Source organism: Lasioglossum baleicum, unplaced genomic scaffold, assembly GCF_051020765.1.
Source record: "Lasioglossum baleicum unplaced genomic scaffold, iyLasBale1 scaffold1751, whole genome shotgun sequence".
NCBI lineage: Eukaryota > Metazoa > Arthropoda > Insecta > Hymenoptera > Halictidae > Lasioglossum > Lasioglossum baleicum.
In genome coordinates this window covers 1-7,500 of record NW_027470810.1, presented here as the reverse complement: position 1 = coordinate 7,500, position 7,500 = coordinate 1, and positions in this window count along the sequence as shown.

Genomic DNA, 7,500 nt, shown 5'->3' with positions numbered 1-7,500 from the left:
CTCTTCTCTCTTATAGTTTTGTATAAATTCATTTTTACTCGTTCGAATTCTCAGAGAACCTTTCGAACGAGTTTATATCATATTCCTCCCTCAATCTCTTCTCTCTTATAGTTTTGTATAAATTCATTTTTACTCGTTCGAATTCTCAGAGAACCTTTCGAACGAGTTTATATCATATTCCTCCCTCAATCTCTCTTCTCTCTTAAGTTTTGTATAAATTCATTTTTACTCGTTCGAATTCTCAGAGAACCTTTCGAACGAGTTTATATCATATTGCCACCTTCCTTCTTTTCCTTTCTTTCTTAACCTCGAACAAATTCATTTGCCAGATATTCCTGCGTTCTCGGTTTATATTTTTCTCATAACATCACAAATCATTACGTGTAGTGCATAAAATTCATGTTTAATATTTCCCTTTTGGGTTTCTCTCGAGAACAAATTCTTATATTTCCTTGCGTTCTCAGGTTGAGCTAACATCTGGTAGCACGAGTATCCCACGTAGCACGTAACCACGGGCGCTGGACAATCGACACAAGTGCCGAGGAAGCGCGGACAGGACGCATGCTGGGCTCTGGGTGTAACAATGCCCCTCCGAAAGCCAACCTCATTTTATTTACTTTTCGTTTCTCTGCAAACAAGAAGTTTGACTTCTTTCTAGTTTTAGTTTCTCTCAAACATCTTTCCATAACTATCTCAAACTTTTAGCTCGGATAGAAGAGTTGATGCTCAGTTAGTACGAGTATACACATCAGTGCATACAAGTCACCAACCTCCTCGATGGGAGGCTCGCCACATAAGGGCCATTCGGTCTTAGACACCGACCCGTGGCAATGCTGTGTAGAGAAAAGTTCTAAACGAAGTACGGAACGAAACAGTCGAGACCGAAGTCTCGAGGCGCCGTGAACTGCTTCTCGACCGAGATCGTAGAATAGCCCCAAGCGCGCGCTGAACCGCCCGACTCGCCGAACCGTCGAGTCTCTTAAGGATACCGAACGGCCGGCAAGGACGCCGGCGCCGCGCGGTGAATAGCACGCGCGCTTATGGGTGCAAACCGCCGCGGCAACAGCCCGTCCGGCGGGGCTGTTGGGACTTAGAAAAATTTTTGCATGAAAAATTTTTTTGTACAACACAATAAATATTTATATTTCCAGGATATTTAACACAAAATATTCAACTTTTCATATACTATCTCGGCACTTTGAACATTTTTCAAGTCCAACCGCCAAGAGTAAACTTATCTTTCTATCGTATCTAGACCATTATAAATATTAGATCATTGTATAATAAAGCATTCTAACAATAAATATCAAGTATCAAAGCTCTAGGATGAATATTTATCGAATAAACTCAGAATAATGTTCCGGGCGCATTGCGTGCAACTCCGACCGAAGCGAAATTTTTCCAAGTCCAACCGCCAAGAGTAAACTTATCTTTCTATCGTATCTAGACCATTATAAATATTAGATCATTGTATAATAAAGCATTCTAACAATAAATATCAAGTATCAAAGCTCTAGATTGAATATTTATCGAATAAACTCAGAATAATGTTCCGGGCGCATTGCGTGCAACTCCGACCGAAGCGAAATTTTTCCAAGTCCAACCGCCAAGAGTAAACTTTTTTCCTAGCGTTCCCAGACCATTATAAATATTAGATCATTGTATAATAACGCATTCTAACAATAAATATCAAGTATCAAAGCTTTAGGATGAATATTTATCGAATAAACTCAGAATAATGTTCCGGGCGCATTGCGAGCAACTCCGACCGAGCGAAATTTTTCTAAGTCCAACCGCCAAGAGTAAACTTTTTTCCTAGCGTTCCCAGACCATTATAAATATTAGATCATTGTATAATAACGCATTCTAACAATAAATATCAAGTATCAAAGCTTTAGGATGAATATTTATCGAATAAACTCAGAATAATGTTCCGGGCGCATTGCGAGCAACTCCGACCGAGCGAAATTTTTCTAAGTCCAACCGCCAAGAGTAAACTTTTTTCCTAGCGTTCCCAGACCATTATAAATATTAGATCATTGTATAATAACGCATTCTAACAATAAATATCAAGTATCAAAGCTCTAGGATGAATATTTATCGAATAAACTCAGAATAATGTTCCGGGCGCATTGCGAGCAACTCCGACCGAGCGAAATTTTTCTAAGTCCAACCGCCAAGAGTAAACTTTTTTCCTAGCGTTCCCAGACCATTATAAATATTAGATCATTGTATAATAACGCATTCTAACAATAAATATCAAGTATCAAAGCTTTAGGATGAATATTTATCGAATAAACTCAGAATAATGTTCCGGGCGCATTGCGAGCAACTCCGACCGAGCGAAATTTTTCTAAGTCCAACCGCCAAGAGTAAACTTTTTTCCTAGCGTTCCCAGACCATTATAAATATTAGATCATTGTATAATAACGCATTCTAACAATAAATATCAAGTATCAAAGCTTTAGGATGAATATTTATCGAATAAACTCAGAATAATGTTCCGGGCGCATTGCGAGCAACTCCGACCGAGCGAAATTTTTCTAAGTCCAACCGCCAAGAGTAAACTTTTTTCCTAGCGTTCCCAGACCATTATAAATATTAGATCATTGTATAATAACGCATTCTAACAATAAATATCAAGTATCAAAGCTCTAGGATGAATATTTATCGAATAAACTCAGAATAATGTTCCGGGCGCATTGCGAGCAACTCCGACCGAGCGAAATTTTTCTAAGTCCAACCGCCAAGAGTAAACTTTTTTCCTAGCGTTCCCAGACCATTATAAATATTAGATCATTGTATAATAACGCATTCTAACAATAAATATCAAGTATCAAAGCTTTAGGATGAATATTTATCGAATAAACTCAGAATAATGTTCCGGGCGCATTGCGAGCAACTCCGACCGAGCGAAATTTTTCTAAGTCCAACCGCCAAGAGTAAACTTTTTTCCTAGCGTTCCCAGACCATTATAAATATTAGATCATTGTATAATAACGCATTCTAACAATAAATATCAAGTATCAAAGCTTTAGGATGAATATTTATCGAATAAACTCAGAATAATGTTCCGGGCGCATTGCGAGCAACTCCGACCGAGCGAAATTTTTCTAAGTCCAACCGCCAAGAGTAAACTTTTTTCCTAGCGTTCCCAGACCATTATAAATATTAGATCATTGTATAATAACGCATTCTAACAATAAATATCAAGTATCAAAGCTTTAGGATGAATATTTATCGAATAAACTCAGAATAATGTTCCGGGCGCATTGCGAGCAACTCCGACCGAGCGAAATTTTTCTAAGTCCAACCGCCAAGAGTAAACTTTTTTCCTAGCGTTCCCAGACCATTATAAATATTAGATCATTGTATAACAACGCATTCTAACAATAAATATCAAGTATCAAAGCTTTAGGATGAATATTTATCGAATAAACTCAGAATAATGTTCCGGGCGCATTGCGAGCAACTCCGACCGAGCGAAATTTTTCTAAGTCCAACCGCCAAGAGTAAACTTTTTTCCTAGCGTTCCCAGACCATTATAAATATTAGATCATTGTATAATAACGCATTCTAACAATAAATATCAAGTATCAAAGCTTTAGGATGAATATTTATCGAATAAACTCAGAATAATGTTCCGGGCGCATTGCGAGCAACTCCGACCGAGCGAAATTTTTCTAAGTCCAACCGCCAAGAGTAAACTTTTTTCCTAGCGTTCCCAGACCATTATAAATATTAGATCATTGTATAATAACGCATTCTAACAATAAATATCAAGTATCAAAGCTTTAGGATGAATATTTATCGAATAAACTCAGAATAATGTTCCGGGCGCATTGCGAGCAACTCCGACCGAGCGAAATTTTTCTAAGTCCAACCGCCAAGAGTAAACTTTTTTCTAGCGTTCCCAGACCATTATAAATATTAGATCATTGTATAATAACGCATTCTAACAATAAATATCAAGTATCAAAGCTTTAGGATGAATATTTATCGAATAAACTCAGAATAATGTTCCGGGCGCATTGCGAGCAACTCCGACCGAGCGAAATTTTTCTAAGTCCAACCGCCAAGAGTAAACTTTTTTCCTAGCGTTCCCAGACCATTATAAATATTAGATCATTGTATAATAACGCATTCTAACAATAAATATCAAGTATCAAAGCTTTAGGATGAATATTTATCGAATAAACTCAGAATAATGTTCCGGGCGCATTGCGAGCAACTCCGACCGAGCGAAATTTTTCTAAGTCCAACCGCCAAGAGTAAACTTTTTTCCTAGCGTTCCCAGACCATTATAAATATTAGATCATTGTATAATAACGCATTCTAACAATAAATATCAAGTATCAAAGCTCTAGGATGAATATTTATCGAATAAACTCAGAATAATGTTCCGGGCGCATTGCGAGCAACTCCGACCGAGCGAAATTTTTCTAAGTCCAACCGCCAAGAGTAAACTTTTTTCCTAGCGTTCCCAGACCATTATAAATATTAGATCATTGTATAATAACGCATTCTAACAATAAATATCAAGTATCAAAGCTTTAGGATGAATATTTATCGAATAAACTCAGAATAATGTTCCGGGCGCATTGCGAGCAACTCCGACCGAGCGAAATTTTTCTAAGTCCAACCGCCAAGAGTAAACTTTTTTCCTAGCGTTCCCAGACCATTATAAATATTAGATCATTGTATAATAACGCATTCTAACAATAAATATCAAGTATCAAAGCTTTAGGATGAATATTTATCGAATAAACTCAGAATAATGTTCCGGGCGCATTGCGAGCAACTCCGACCGAGCGAAATTTTTCTAAGTCCAACCGCCAAGAGTAAACTTTTTTCCTAGCGTTCCCAGACCATTATAAATATTAGATCATTGTATAATAACGCATTCTAACAATAAATATCAAGTATCAAAGCTTTAGGATGAATATTTATCGAATAAACTCAGAATAATGTTCCGGGCGCATTGCGAGCAACTCCGACCGAGCGAAATTTTTCTAAGTCCAACCGCCAAGAGTAAACTTTTTTCCTAGCGTTCCCAGACCATTATAAATATTAGATCATTGTATAATAACGCATTCTAACAATAAATATCAAGTATCAAAGCTTTAGGATGAATATTTATCGAATAAACTCAGAATAATGTTCGGGCGCATTGCGAGCAACTCCGACCGAGCGAAATTTTTCTAAGTCCAACCGCCAAGAGTAAACTTTTTTCCTAGCGTTCCAGACCATTATAAATATTAGATCATTGTATAATAACGCATTCTAATAATAAATATCAAGTATCAAAGCTTTAGGATGAATATTTATCGAATAAACTCAGAATAATGTTCCGGGCGCATTGCGAGCAACTCCGACCGAGCGAAATTTTTCTAAGTCCAACCGCAAGAGTAAACTTTTTTCCTAGCGTTCCCAGACCATTATAAATATTAGATCATTGTATAATAACGCATTCTAACAATAAATATCAAGTATCAAAGCTTTAGGATGAATATTTATCGAATAAACTCAGAATAATGTTCCGGGCGCATTGCGAGCAACTCCGACCGAGCGAAATTTTTCTAAGTCCAACCGCCAAGAGTAAACTTTTTTCCTAGCGTTCCCAGACCATTAAAATATTAGATCATTGTATAATAACGCATTCTAACAATAAATATCAAGTATCAAAGCTTTAGGATGAATATTTATCGAATAAACTCAGAATAATGTTCCGGGCGCATTGCGAGCAACTCCGACCGAGCGAAATTTTTCTAAGTCCAACCGCCAAGAGTAAACTTTTTTTCCTAGCGTTCCCAGACCATTATAAATATTAGATCATTGTATAATAACGCATTCTAACAATAAATATCAAGTATCAAAGCTTTAGGATGAATATTATCGAATAAACTCAGAATAATGTTCCGGGCGCATTGCGAGCAACTCCGACCGAGCGAAATTTTTCTAAGTCCAACCGCCAAGAGTAAACTTTTTTCCTAGCGTTCCCAGACCATTATAAATATTAGATCATTGTATAATAACGCATTCTAACAATAAATATCAAGTATCAAAGCTTTAGGATGAATATTTATCGAATAAACTCAGAATAATGTTCCGGGCGCATTGCGAGCAACTCCGACCGAGCGAAATTTTTCTAAGTCCAACCGCCAAGAGTAAACTTTTTTCCTAGCGTTCCCAGACCATTATAAATATTAGATACATTGTATAATAACGCATTCTAACAATAAATATCAAGTATCAAAGCTTTAGGATGAATATTTATCGAATAAACTCAGAATAATGTTCCGGCGCATTGCGAGCAACTCCGACCGAGCGAAATTTTTCTAAGTCCAACCGCCAAGAGTAAACTTCTTCCTAGCGTTCCCAGACCATTATAAATATTAGATCATTGTATAATAACGCATTCTAACAATAAATATCAAGTATCAAAGCTTTAGGATGAATATTTATCGAATAAACTCAGAATAATGTTCCGGGCGCATTGCGAGCAACTCCGACCGAGCGAAATTTTTCTAAGTCCAACGCCAAGAGTAAACTTTTTCCTAGCGGTTCCCAGACCATTATAAATATTAGATCATTGTATAATAACGCATTCTAACAATAAATATCAAGTATCAAAGCTTTAGGATGAATATTTATCGAATAAACTCAGAATAATGTTCCGGGCGCATTGCGAGCAACTCCGACCGAGCGAAATTTTTCTAAGTCCAACCGCCAAGAGTAAACTTTCTTCCTAGCGTTCCCAGACCGTTATAAATATTAGATCATCGTGTGGTAAAGCATTTCGAAGACAAATATCAAGTATGAAAGCGCTCGGATGAGTATTTATCGAATAAACTGAGAATAATGTTCGGAGCGCATCGCTTGCTCGGCCGCTCGAACGAATCGTTCGCGCGCCGAGGCGCGTCGGATCGCCGTGCGAAGGAGCTCGAGCGAAATTTTCTAAGTCCAACCGCCAAGAGTAAACTTTTCTCCCCGAGCTCTCGCACGAGTTTAATCGTTATATCCACGCACGATACCGCTTGTCATCAATATTTCTCGAGTTTCAAAGCTCTCGGACGCGTATTGCTCCAGTTTTTGTGAAATATTGCTCCGACCGCCAAGAGTAAACTTATCTTTCCGGCTTACTCGGACAATTATAAATATTAGATCATCGTGTGGTAAAGCATTTCGAAGACAAATATCAAGTATGAAAGCGCTCGGCTGAGTATTTATCGAATAAACTGAGAATAATGTTCGGAGCGCATCGCTTGCTCGGCCGCTCGAACGAATCGTTCGCGCGCCGAGGCGCGTCGGATCGCCCGTGCGAAGGAGCTCGAGCGAAATTTTTCTAAGTCCAACCGCCAAGAGTAAACTTTTCTCTCCGAGCTCCCGCACGACTTTAATCGTTATATCCACGCACGAATACCGCTTGTCATCAATATTTCTCGAGTTTCAAAGCTCTCGGACGCGTATTGCTCGAGTTTTTGAGAAATATTGCTCCGA